Source organism: Oncorhynchus clarkii, chromosome 7 (genome assembly GCF_045791955.1).
Source record: "Oncorhynchus clarkii lewisi isolate Uvic-CL-2024 chromosome 7, UVic_Ocla_1.0, whole genome shotgun sequence".
NCBI lineage: Eukaryota > Metazoa > Chordata > Actinopteri > Salmoniformes > Salmonidae > Oncorhynchus > Oncorhynchus clarkii.
Genome location: NC_092153.1, coordinates 70,263,150 through 70,276,727, shown reverse-complemented (window position 1 = coordinate 70,276,727; position 13,578 = coordinate 70,263,150). Strand labels below are relative to the sequence as shown.

General features: G+C 42.5%; 1 long non-coding RNA gene, 2 other non-coding genes and 1 pseudogene across 3 annotated transcripts; all 4 read right to left on the bottom strand.

Moving 5' to 3' along the window:
- Positions 1–987: 987 nt before the first annotated feature.
- On the bottom strand, positions 988–4,368 carry LOC139413779 (nucleolar protein 56-like; annotated as a pseudogene).
- On the bottom strand, positions 1,629–1,695 carry LOC139414521 (small nucleolar RNA SNORD57). The gene has a single exon (XR_011634898.1). It is a non-coding gene; the product is annotated as a small nucleolar RNA SNORD57 (small nucleolar RNA).
- Positions 3,413–3,536, bottom strand: LOC139414523 (small nucleolar RNA SNORA26). Its single transcript, XR_011634899.1, has one exon. It is a non-coding gene; the product is annotated as a small nucleolar RNA SNORA26 (small nucleolar RNA).
- A 113-nt stretch (positions 4,369–4,481) lies between the features above and the next one.
- On the bottom strand, positions 4,482–8,228 carry LOC139413780 (uncharacterized). Its single transcript, XR_011634832.1, has 3 exons — positions 8,190–8,228; positions 6,668–6,780; positions 4,482–4,638 (listed from the first exon to the last, which is right to left on the bottom strand). It is a non-coding gene; the product is annotated as an uncharacterized lncRNA (long non-coding RNA).
- Positions 8,229–13,578: the final 5,350 nt, after the last annotated feature.

The window sequence follows — 13,578 nt, the reverse complement described above, 5'->3', positions numbered from 1 at the left end:
GTGTTTGTAGTTTGTCTGCCCATAACATAACCTCATGATGGGGCACTGTCAACATCAGCAAACCGCTCACCCACAAAGCCATACATGGTTTTCCCAGTACACTTGAAACCAGAATTCATCAGTGAAGAGCCCACTTCTCCAGCATGTCCGTGGCCATCGAAGGTGAGCATTTTCCCACTGAAGTCAGGTCAAGAATTGCAGACGAGCCTCACTGAGAAAAGGTGTGTGTAGAACTTCTTTGGTTGCACAAACCCAGATTCATCAGCTGTCCGAGTGGCTGCTCTCACAACCCCCAGGTGAAGAAGCCAGATGTGTCCTGGGCTGGCACAGATACGAGGTCTGCAGTTGAGGCTGGTTGGACATACTTCCAAAATGACAGTGGCTTATGGTGGAGAAATGAACGGCCCTGCAGTCAGCATGCCAATTGCACTCACTCAAAACTGCACATTTTAGTGGTCTTTAAACACACATGGTGCATCTGTGTAATACACATGCCATTTAATCAGCTTATGGATATGCCACATCTGTCAGGCAGATAGATTAGAAATGCTCACTAGCAGGAAAGTAAACAAATGAGAGAAACTAGCTGTGTGTATAGAACATTTTTGCCATCCTTTATTTCAGCTGAAGAAACGAAACATGTGACCAACACTATATTTTTGTTCAGTATATTTCAGACACATCGGGTAGGTAGCGTATATAATATTTAGTTGACAAATGGTTGAAAGCAAGTTGACGCTAAACAGATTTAATAGAGAAAATGGACATGAAAGTATTTACATAATGCGACTGTATAATTACATTAACTTCAAGGCACTGAGCTGAATATTCACTTTCAGTGTGAAGTGCGTTGAGGATGGGAAGGTATAAAATTGAGACAAACACTGATTACACAAGTCAATCTGCTTCCAACCTCATTGGGTGGGTTAAGTCAAAAATAAGCTATAAAAAAAATCAACTGTACAAAACTAAGAAATGTTCAGTCTCATCCAAATCCTCTATTCAACATTTCTTCTTCTCAGTCTGGGGGGTCTCTAGGGCCTCTTCAGCCACCACCTCTATTGCCTCACTCTTTCGTTTCTTTTTGGCTATGGGGTCTCCATTCTGTTGCTGGAGCCTCTTCCTTCATTTGGACAGCTTCCTCTGCTGCATGCTTCTTTACCACAGCGACGTCACATTCTCCCTTCTCCCATTAGCATAAACCCATAATAGAAAACACATTAGGATGTTACATAATTTCCCCTTGGCATTAGTTTTAATTGCAGTATGATAAGAGCTGTAATGTCCGATTCACTTCAGTGATTTGGTCTACAGTAGAAGACCAGCCAATGGTTCGGAGTCAAGTTAGTTTAGCATGTCATACACAGAGAGAACCACGTAGAAGGGTCAAATCTAAACATGCTTTCAGTTTCCGGACAGAGCTAAACCAATACATACCTCTTCATCGCCTGTGGAAAGGGCTGCCTGCTTCTTCTCCCACTTCCTATGTTTCTTCTCCCTTTTCTCCAATCTGATCTTTATCTCAGCTGCCACCTCTCCTGCCTAGGAGTGGTAAGCCAAACAGCATGGGTAAACAGCAAATACTTATAGAAGACTAGCTACTAGTAGCATTGATGTGCTTTGGCGCTGTGTCAGGCTCATTAAATCAGTTAAACCCCCACGTTTGAGTCAGGGAAAGTGTTGTCATCACTCACAGCAGATTAGCTAAACATCTACAAGGAAAAAGAGTCCTAAAAGCAGGGTTCATACACATTGACAGATGGAATTTCATTACTTGTAACCAAATTTCTCATGACCAACGCATACAAAAGTACACGTAATGTATTGACACTGGGAGGCTGCTTTGATCCCATGCTTAAAATTACAAACAGAAATGTCCATTATGTTTCAGATTTGATGACTTTCTAAAACCCTTCCAGGCCTAGAAATCACAATTTTAAAATTCCATTACTTTCCCCAGATTTTTATTCCCGTACAAATGCTGTAAAAGCATGCTCACAAACCCAAGAAAATTAATCCCACGCCAGTGACATAGCTCACCTGTATCACAGCCTCTTTTCATGACATCCAGGTTCTTGCGAGGTGCCTCACCCGTCTCGTAGAATGACAGGCGCTCCTCCACCAGGTCAAGCAGCTTGTCACCAAACACACAGGTGGGCACCTCTGTCAGCGGGAGGGAGAGGAAACGTCAATACCACCACAGGAGAGCACGTGGCAGCAGTAGTCAAGACACCAAAGCTCAGTATTTAGCTAGTCACCATCATGTACCCAGAGGTGGATTACTGTTGACGAAAAATAAGAACATCATTGCAAATAATCCAAAAGGGTCATAATAAACAGGACCCGAAACAGAACGCCGAGAGGACCTTGATCTCCCAGGCCCAAGCTAAGTTTGTCCTCTGCTCTCCTCATGGGTTAACAGACATCTTAACTCACCAGAGAAGGTATCGATTCGTGAGGCGATTGTGCACTTGTTGGCAAGGTAACGGGAGATACGCCATTTGTTCTTGGCTGCAGCACGGCCGATGAAAGTTGAGTGGAAGATGAGACCGTACTTAGGAGTGTTGCCACGGGTCTTCAGAGCCCTGTGTGGGGAATGGATGTTGGGTTTCCAGTGAAAGTCACTTTGGAAACATGTTACAACCATTGATTGTTGATTTTTCTACACAATAAATGATTGGTTGAGTATGTTGGAGTTACAGTATCTACCTCTGCGCACTAGGCAGCTGCTCAGACTGTGGGGGTGCATAAGGGAGAGGGATCACGCTGAAGGGGTCACACCACCAGTCACCCTTCTCTGCTTAGCCCCATCCCCGCCATCATAGTAGCTGCCAGTTCGCCCAGCAGGGAGTGGGTGCCCCAGTACCTGAACAGGGCCTTCTCGGTCGGTGCCTAGGATCTGCACGGTGGAGGCTGGGTACTTGGCCAGGCTGCCGGCATGGGAGATAAGACGTGCTCCCACCTAAAGAAGGAAGAAACACCACGTCAGAGGTCGGCCGATGAACATTTCACCATGAGCTGAGGTGTCAGGGACTGTCAGGACCGATGGAAGACTCAACACAAAGAATTCAGGGGATTGACAGATTTGGTATAAACATCATTCAGTCCCCTTAGGAAGAGTATGTATATTGGACAGTTGCTGAACCTAATTACTACGCACCACATCTCCTATAAGGGCAGCCAGGTTGGGGACCACCTGGCTCATTTCAGAGCGCAGGTACTCCTGGAGTTCCAGCCTGTAGGAGGCTAGCGAGACCACACGGTTGGAGAACCTCTCAATGTTGATCAGGTCGATGGGAGAGATGTCCATGCCTACAGAAAGCCAGGGGAAAACAGTTTCAGCGGCAGTCTCGATACCCAGACACGGGAATTCAATGTACAAACATCTCTACTGTGAAGACTGAAATATACGTTTTGTATCTCCCGACAGGATCCGCAGTGAGGATTTGAGCCTACACTACAGGTTTATGAGAGAACTATCATACTCTTCCCCTCTGTGTTGGTCATATAGGACACTTAAAGTCCCAGATGGGCAAAAAAGGGGTTGGTTTTATAAGTGTGTATAATATACTGTGTGGCTTGGCGACTGACCCATGGAACTGCGGGATGCCTCCAGGACAGCCTGGGCCTTTTAGCACTGTCCATCACTACCTCCTCCAGGCTCTCTAGACTCTCCTCGCTCAGCTCCTTTCTGTTGCCGATCAGCTGGGTCATCTTGCAGTACGTAGAGTTGTCAGTCACTATCTTGATCAGCTCTGGGAAGCGGTAGCCATACCACTCACTATAAAGCAGAAGGGGAGGGGCGAGCAAAAGTTAGGAAATGTTAGGATAGTCTTAACCAGGTTGAAGGCATACCTGACATTTATACTGCGGGACTGTCAGCACCAATGGAACACGCAATATAGAGTTTAGGGGATAGACAGATTTGGTATAGTAATCATTTGGTCATGTTAGCAAGACTGCCAAGTGGATGGTTGTTGGGTCTACTACTACGTACCCTATGAGGGAGACTTGACATTCACAGCAGCTGTACGTACCGCACACGCATGGAGAACGTGTTGATGTCCTTGTCCAGCTGGTCCAGGAGGGCAATGGACTGGATGATCATGTTGTCAGACCTGTTGACGTTGAACTTGACCTTGGCTCTGGAGTAGCTGTGGCCCAGACCTAGTCAGCCCCTTTACCAGGGAGTGGAAGTGGAGACGCACCCCTTCAGGGGAGATGGGTAGTGACATTGAGTATGCGCGGTGGAGGCACTTTTACAGCCCTAGGTCATTCGCCCTGGCGGCCGTTCAGATTTTCAGTATAAACCATCACGAGGGTCAGGGGTTGATTATATTGACATCACCACAGGCCAGGTATCGCCAGCCACACACAAGTTACTAGTCACAACATAAAAGATGAGGAGATAAACACCCCCCCCCCCCCCCCCCCCAAAAAAAATTACTTTTACTGTAGTTCATGTGAGTCCTCACCTCTCAGTATCTGACACCACTCCACCAGTCTGGATAGACAGGCCCAGCTCCTCCTGCAGAGCTCCTCCTATCCTGGCATCACCCACCCCCAGCATCGCCGCCTTCTTACCCCCTATGGGCAGGTTAGTCTCCAGGAACAGCCTCAGGTCAGCGTGGACCACACCTGCCATGATGGAAATAGCCACGCGGTGCAGATAATGCCAAGTGGACAAGAGAAAGGATGTTTAGCGAGAATAAAGTCACATGTCAGAAGTGGACTATGGTCAGCGCAGCCCACGGGTCGTGTGAAGTGATAATGTATACCCAACACAAATAAATGCAACAAGTTACAGTTCATAAAAATTATTTAAATACATTCGCAATGCCCTAATCCGGCCTTTATCTTCTTTGGGAACGTATTGGGTAGCTTGGATGAATAAGGTTCCCAGAGTAAATTGCCTGCTACTCAGGCCCAGAAGCTAGAATATGCATAGAATTAGTAGATTTAGATAGTTTCCAAACTGTTAAAAATAATGTCTGAGTATAACAGAACTCGCATGACAGGCAAAAACCTGAGAAAAATCCACCCAGGAAGTGGGAAATCTGAGATTGGTATTTTTTTAAACATGATTGCCTATCCAATATACAGTGTCTATGGGATCAGATTCCCAAGGCTTCCACTAGATGTCAACAGACTTTAGAACGTCGCTTCAGGCTTCTACTATGAAAGGGGAGCGAATAAGAGCTGTTTGAACCAGGGGTCTGGCTGAGCTCCGTTCCCTTTCATTTCTAAAGACAAAGGAATTGTCCGGTTGGAATATTATTGAAGATTTATGATAAAAACATCCTAAAGATTGATTATATACATTGTTTGACATGTTTCTATGAACTGTAATGGAAGTTTTGGACTTTGTCTGGACTTAGTGCCCGCGCCTTGCGCATTTGGATTACTGGTCTAAACGCGCAAACAAAAAGGGAGGTATTTGGACACAAAGATAAACTTTATCGAACAAAAATTGTCTAACATGGAGACCTGGGAGTACCATCAGATGAATATCAAAGGTAAGTGATTAATTTTAACGCTATTTCTCTTTTGTGACACCTCTCCTTGGTTGGAAAATGGCTGTATGGTTCTCTGTGGCTAGGCGTTGACCTAACAATCGCATAGTGTGCTTTCGCCGTAAAGCCTTTTTGAAATCCGACACGGCGGCTGGATTAACAAGAAGTTTATCTTTAAAATGGTGTATAATACTTGTATGTTTGAGGAATTTTAAATCAGATTACTGTTTGAATTTGGCACCCTGCAATTTCACTGGCTGTTGGCGAGGTGGGACGCTACCGTCCCACATATCCCAGAGAGGTTAAAGTATGGGCCACCTTCCTGTTAATGGTGGGTTGCGACGTGTCAGTGTACATTCATAATCGTTTCATTATTTACTGGAACTGATTTGGCCACGTGCATCTGCACTCTCTGTGTGCACGTGTGCCTCGCAGTTTACCGGATCCGTTTTCTTGAAGATTATGCCGTGACACGATGCAGCGCTGTCATTCAGGCCGCAGATGCGCTGTCAGCCATTGACTTGTCATTCCCACTCACCATCACTCACTGTTGTCATCAAACGGACTCATGCTAGCCACAAGTTCTGACTGAGCGCATGAAACGCATATACAGCGATGAGTTTCTCTTTCATACAAACTGATAACGAGGAGGGCCCACAATGTGTTGTGTGGGGAAGTGCTTAGCAATGAGACTCACATAACGAAAAAAAATGTATAAAACGACACGACCAAACATCCACAGCAACCTGATGGTAAACCCAGGGAGTTCTTTCAGAACAGGGCAGAATGCGCCAGGAAAGTGCTTAGACAGTGGAAAAGTCAGCTAGCAAGGCATTGTCAACATTTTTTAACAGGTGATAAGCAGTTATAAGGGAGCACTAACTAACTCATAGTAGTAGATGTGAGTTTCTTTCAATCAAATCCCTGGCCTTGTACACAGCTAATAGCTAACATTCGCCAAAGCAAGCTAGCTACTAATAGTACAACCCTAAGTAACAGTACAGATGAAAAATGATCAGGCCTACTGTACATCTACTGTAGAAATGGTTGAAAACTAGTCTAGGTTGGAACTGTTGCTGATAAAATACAATAATTTGTATTCATAACTGGAATAAACTTATTGAAGCAAGATGTTTTGAGGTAAATACACTCACAGTTCTGGGTTGCTCATCTACAGCAGGAAGCGGTCTCCTGTCTGACTGAGAAAGCAGTAGATGTTCTGGTCCAGTTTGGCACCACATGCCTACGCGAGTCAGGGTTCCCAACTCTGACACACTTAAAAAACAAGTACAGGAAGAGTATGACCTCAGTGTTGCACTCTGCAAAAACAGAGCCCAGAATAGACATGCTCTCATTAGGACTGTCTGTTTTCTGGTCTATCTGTACTGTTAATGAGGGTTGCACTATCAAAAAGCCTGTGTGTGTTCTGTTATTCATGTGTGATCAATCGGTTTAATCCAATTCAGAATTATTTATTGAATGTTAATAGCAACAGCACCAACCTAGACAGATATGCAAGAGTGTTTTTAATGGGGGAAAATAGGCTGGAAAAGTTTAAGAACCCATGCCCCAATTTATGGATTTTACATGACTGGGCAGGGGTGCATCATGGGTGGGTCTTGGAGGGTATAGGCCCACCCACTAAGCAGCCAGGCCCAGCCAATCAGAATTAGTCTCAGGGTCTATTACAGAGACCCCTGGTGAGGTCCTGGGCTGGCATGGTTTGTCTGCACTGCAAAATTCTCTCAAACGACATTTGAGTTAGTTTAGGGCAGACACATGAACATTAAATTCTCTGGCAACAGCTCTGTAAGGACATTTCTGCAGGCCGCATGACACTCCCTCAATTTGAGACATTTGTGGCATGGTGTTGTGACAAAACAGCATGGTCATTACAATGTGCAGTTAAAACAGCGTCTTGATATGCTACACCTGGCTGGTGGCCGGATTATTTTGGCAATGGAAAAATGTTCACTAACTGGGATGTAAACACATTTCTACCAAAAATGTGAAATAAACTTTGTGTCTATGGTTAATTTCTGTGATTTTCTATTTCAGCTCATGAAAAACACTTTACATGTTGAGTTTAGAATCTATCAACTTTAGATTTAAGTTCAGTGTAGGTACTAGATAGTATTTTGGAGAAATACTTGTAACGTGAACCTATTTGAACTTGCGCGTCATTAACCCAATACTACGGTCACCACGTGTTGTGGGAATCAATACGCAGTACCCATGGCATGCACATTATAAAGATATTTAAACTAGTCCATTACCTATAGCAAATGTTTATCAAATTAGGCTATTATCAATAGCTATGTTAAATGTGTTCATTAAATCCTTTTTGCAAATCTGGCTTTTTAACAAGACTGAGGCCTAGTCGTGAGGCTGCCAACACATTCCCAATCTTTGCTGAGAACGCTAACGTTGGGTAATGACCGTCAATTTGGAATGGAACGCTAATTGCTTACAGTAAATGTTTTATTCTGATATGATAAATCAAACACGTTTTTGTAACTTAACTTGTTAACTATTCACCTTTCGACCCTGAAATTGAATATATGCCATATAAGTTAGCTAGTTGGGTAAGCTAACGTTATTTTCCAAAGCATTTTATTGATGAGTAGTTTTTGTTGGTATTTCAAATGCTGAAACGTATAACAAAAAATATCTTACCATGATTGCACAATCTCTGATGCTATGCGTGTCCTTTCCTCTGCTTCACGAATGTATAAAGACTTTTAGTTTTCCACACGCGGCTACATAACGGTATTACCGTGGGGTCGACTTTGTATCGCGAGATTCATGAACTCGTCATGTCGTGCACTACCTGGTGATTGGTGAATGATGAGCTCATTTGGGAGGGACAGAGAACATGGAGGGGATGCTGTAAGCGAGGCTTGTGATGGGCTTTAGGCAAATTATTGCAATGGGGATTTCTATGGAGTATCACAGCCATAATATCAGCCTATATAAATACCTATTGATCTGCAAAGGAATACAATATTTAATAGGTATTTAGCTTAATCTGTTTTGAATGTCATTCATTATTCTGTCATTCAAATTGTATTCTATATTATTATTTTAAATTAATTTTAAATTAATAATGTCAATGGAGTTAGCTTCTGCAATTCAACACTGTTCACACATTGTCAGTACTTGAAATTCATTCATTTTCTATCTTCTTTAAAACATTTACAAGCTAACTGTCAGTGATTTTTTTTAAACTATGCCCCCTTCAACTTTGTCATGAAAATGTAAGAGCAAAAGCAATATCCTCCAACAGTGCTTAATTTGTAAATTGGGAGGTGCCAGAATAAAATGTGAGCTGAGAGGGGGGTGACATGGGGGGTTCTGAGGTATTAGAATGGATGAATAAAACAAAACTTTATAATAAAGCTTTGCATGTATTAGCATCGCTTTTGTGTGCTGGCATAGAGCAATAGAGTAGAGGCACTTGGAGAAATAGAGTAGAGGCACTTGGAGAAATAGAGTAGAGGCACTTGGAGAAATAGAGTAGAGGCACTTGGAGAAATAGAGTAGAGGCACTTGGAGAAATAGAGTAGAGGCACTTGGAGAAATAGAGTAGAGGCACTTGGAGAAATAAAGTAGAGGCACTTGGAGAAATAGAGTGGAGACACTTGGAGAAATAGAGTAGAGGCACTTGGAGAAGTTTCACAGATGAGGAATTTGTAAAAGCCCTTTCGGCCTTTTATAAACACATTTCATGTGATTCTATATACGTTTAGATTACTGGAGACTTTAGCAGAATCTTGTTTTAATACCTCACCTATGATCGAAATGACAGGCTACGTTGACACTGACAAACTGAGAATCTGAGATCAATTAAAACGACCTTGTCTTGAATCCAGCAATAGCCTTTTGGCCTAGGTGTGTGGAGACACTGTACAATATGAGGAGGAAATGTGGGGTGGCAGGTAGCCTAGTGGTTAGAGCATTGGACTAGTAACCAAAAGATTGCAAGATCAAATTGCCGAGCTAACAATGTAAAAATCTGTTGTTATGCTCCTGAACAAGGCAGTTAACCCACTATTCCTAGGCTGTTATTGAAAATAAGAATTTGTTCTTAACTGACTTGCCTAGTAAAATAAAAGGTATACATTTTTTTTTTTTTCAGACTCACCCAATGGTGCTCAGCTCACTCACCAGCATGCCAAAAGCCTATTTCTCTCTCTCGTTTTACTTTGTCAAACAATGTTGCTCTTTCAATAGGCCTATTTGGAAGTTGATAACATATTTGGTTGCCTACATAGGTTAGTCTTCTCCTTTCAGCAGAATCCATTTGCTTTCCAAATCGATGTTGCACAAGGACTGTTTTTTGCTGCATGCTGCTCACTGACATTTGCAGCGCATTCCCTACATTGGGCATGCCTTGGGATTGGGCTACTCACAATCCACAGCCAGGGTATACTTTTTTATGCTATTGATCCTCTGTGGTTAAATTACAGGCCTACTCCTGGTGTAGTCTTCTGAATTACAAAGTTATTCTATAACTTTGGCAAATTTATTTTAATTTTTAGGGGTGCTGTGGCACCTCCAACACCCTTCCCGCGGCTATGATTCTATAAGGAAATAAATGATTGAGTGCAACTCTGGAGAGATGACAGTTGCAGGCTCATGTCATGTTAATCAGAGCAGAGAGCGGGAGAGAGATCACAAAAAGTTCTCATTCTAGTTCTGTGAGAGATAGAGAGAGGCGCCTGAAGCCTCTCATCACAGCAATGGCCAGTTGTGGGAAAAGTACCCAATTGTCATACTTCAGTAAAAGTAAAGATGCCTTAATAGAAAATGACTCAAGTAAAAGTCTGATTTAATTGGAATTTTTACATTGTACACAGTGTTTGTGCCATGAGAGGTAACGGATCCTGGCAAATGGTTTCCAGAACGAAACAGTCCAAAATTGAAAGATGCCTGATCCTGTTCAAGCAGGATCCAGATCAACTTAAGCACTGTCATCCAGCATAGGGAATTCTACTTAATTCAAGACTAAATGGGATTCACAGCTGGCACTGGACTTCTCTCAACCAGCTTCATGAGGAATGCTTTTCCAACAGTCTTGAAGGAGTTCCCACATATGCTGAGCACTTGTTGACTGCTTTTCATTCACTCTGCAGTCAAACTCATCCCAAACCATCTCAATTGGGTTGAGGTCGGGTAATTGTGGAGGCCAGGTCATCTGATGCAGCACTCCATCACTCTCCTTTATCAAATAGCCCTTACACAGCCTGGAGGTGTGTTTTGGGTCATTGTCCTGTTGAAAAACAAACGATAGTCCCACTAAGCGCAAACCACATGGGATGGCGTATCACTGCAGAATGCTGTGGTAGCCATGCTGGTTACGTGTGCCTTGAATTCTAAATAAAGCACTGATAGTGTCACCAGCAAAGCACCCTCACAAAATCATACCTCCTCCTACATGCTTCATTGTGGGAGCCACACATGCAGAGATAATCCGTTCACCTACTCTATGTTTCACAAAGACACAGCGGTTGGAACCAAAAATCTCACATTTGGACTCATCAGACCAAAGGACAGATTTCTACCCCAATGTTCATTGCTCGTGTTTCTTGGCCCAAACAAGTCTCTTCTTCTTATTTGTGAACTTTAGTAGTTCTTGCCATAATATGGACTTGGTATTTTACCAAATAGGGCTATCTTCTGTATACCACCCCTTCCTTGTCACAACACACCTGATTGGCTCAAATGCAAGAAGGAAAGAAATTCCACAAATTAACAAGGCACACCTGTTAATTGAAATGCATTCCATGTGACTACCTCATGAAGCTGGTTGAGAGAATGCCAAGAGTGTGCAAAGCTGCTTTGAAGAATCTCAAATATAAAATATATTTTGTTTAACACTTTTTTGGTTACTACATGATTCCACATGTGTTATTTCAAAGTTTTGATGTCTTCATTATTATTCTACAATGTAGAAAATAGTAAAAATAAAAAACTCTTGAGTAGGTGTGTCCACGCGTTTGACTGATACTGTATATTGAAATAAATAAAAATATTATTGAAAATTATATTTCTGTACATTTGCCCACCTATGTATTTCTCGGTCGCCTTCCACAAGCTTCTAACAATAAGTTGGGTAAATTTTGGCCCATTCCTCCTGACAGAGCTGGTGTAACTGAGTCAGGTTTGTAGGCCTCTTTGCTCACACACGCGTTTTCAGTTTTGCCCACACATTTTCTATAGGATTGAGGTCAGGGCTTTGTGATGGCCACTTCAATACCTTGACTTTGTTGTCCTTAAGCCATTTTGCCACAACTTTGGAAGTATGCTTGGGGTCATTGTCCATTTGGAAGATCCATTTGCAACATAGCTTTAACTTTCTGACTGATGTCTTGAGATGTTGCTTCAATATATCCACATAATCTTCCACCCTCATGATGCCATCTATTTTGTGATGTGCACCAGTCCCTCCCGCAGCAAAGCAACCCCACAACATGATGCTGCCACCCCCATGCTTCACGGTTGGGATGGTGTTCTTTGGCTTGCATACTCCCCCTTTTTCCTCCAAACATAACGATGGTCATTACCGCAGTTCTATTTTTGTTTCATCAGACTAGAGGACATTTCTCCAAAAAGTACGATCTTTGTCCCCATGTGCAGTTGCAAACCGTAGTCTGTCTTTTTTTATGGCGCTTTTGGAGCATTGGCTTCTTCCTTGCTGACCAGCCTTTCAGGTTATGTCGATGTAGGACTCGTTTTACTGTGGATATAGATACTTTTGTACCTGTTTCCTCCAGCATCTTCACAAGGTCCTTTGCTGTTGTTATGGGATTGATTTGCACTTTTCGCACCAAAGTACGTTCATCTCTAGGAGATAGAACGCATCTCCTTCCTGAGCGGTATGATGACTGCGTGGGCCCATGGTGTTTATACGTGCGCACTATTGTTTGTACAGATGAACGTGGTACCTTCAGGCGTTTGGAAATTGCTCCCAAGGATGAACCAGCCATGACATAATTTTCTGGAATTTTCCTAACTGTTTAAAGGCACAGTCAACTTAGTGTATGTAAACTTCTGACCAACTGGAATTGTGATACAGTGAATTATAAGTGGAATAATCTGTCTGTAAACAATTGTTGGAAAAAATACTTGTCATGCACAAAGTTTAGATGTCCTAAATGACTTGTCAAAACTATATTTTGCTAACAAGAAATTTGTGGAGTGGTTGAAAAACAAGTTTTAATGACTCCAACCTAAGTGTATGTAAACTTCCGTCTTCAACTGTAGATGAGGGCAAAGGCCATACATTGAATGTCTTTTTGTTGTTGTTGATATCAAGACCAAACTTAGTACAGATTTTCAAAGTCATACTTTCCCCATCACCAACATGAGATTTAAGCTGATTGACCAAAATAGTATGGATTGTAGCCAATGGAATTTCGAGAAACATTTGTCAGAATTTCCTTGTCTTGTCTAGCTGCCATTTGTTGACTTGCCATCGTATTATTTGCAAATCATTTAGGGACTAGTACAATGAGTACACATATCAAATATGGTGCCAAATCGGGGAAGTGGTTCGTGAGAAGATTTATAAAGATTTTTCCTAAATTCCAAGATGGCGGAAAATCCATCATGGCGAATGTTATAGGTCCGCAGAGGCAATATTTTTTGGTGGAGCTGTAGGTCAAATATGATGCTTGTGCCAAATTTGGCACCATAGTTACACTTGATGGTTTCTACCTTCCTGCCAATTTATACAACTTTTTTACAAATCTGTTGTTGAGATATTGTCTGGAAGGAAGGAACTACCCGAATAATAATACAACTAATACATGATGTGCTAGGACCCCTAACAAGCCGAGTAACAAGTAAAAAAGTGAAAACAAAATCACAATAGTTCTGACCTCAGTTTTCCAATTTACAGCGTGGCTTGTCCAGTCTAGCAGAAAGCATCTCCACTCCTGAGTCATTCAGTCTGTTGAAACTCAAGTACAGGCCTTTTAAGGCCCAATCGGTAAATTCTATGCCCCCTGTGGTAATACAAGAAAGTACTCAAATGATTGAAGATGAACTATCCTTACAAAAA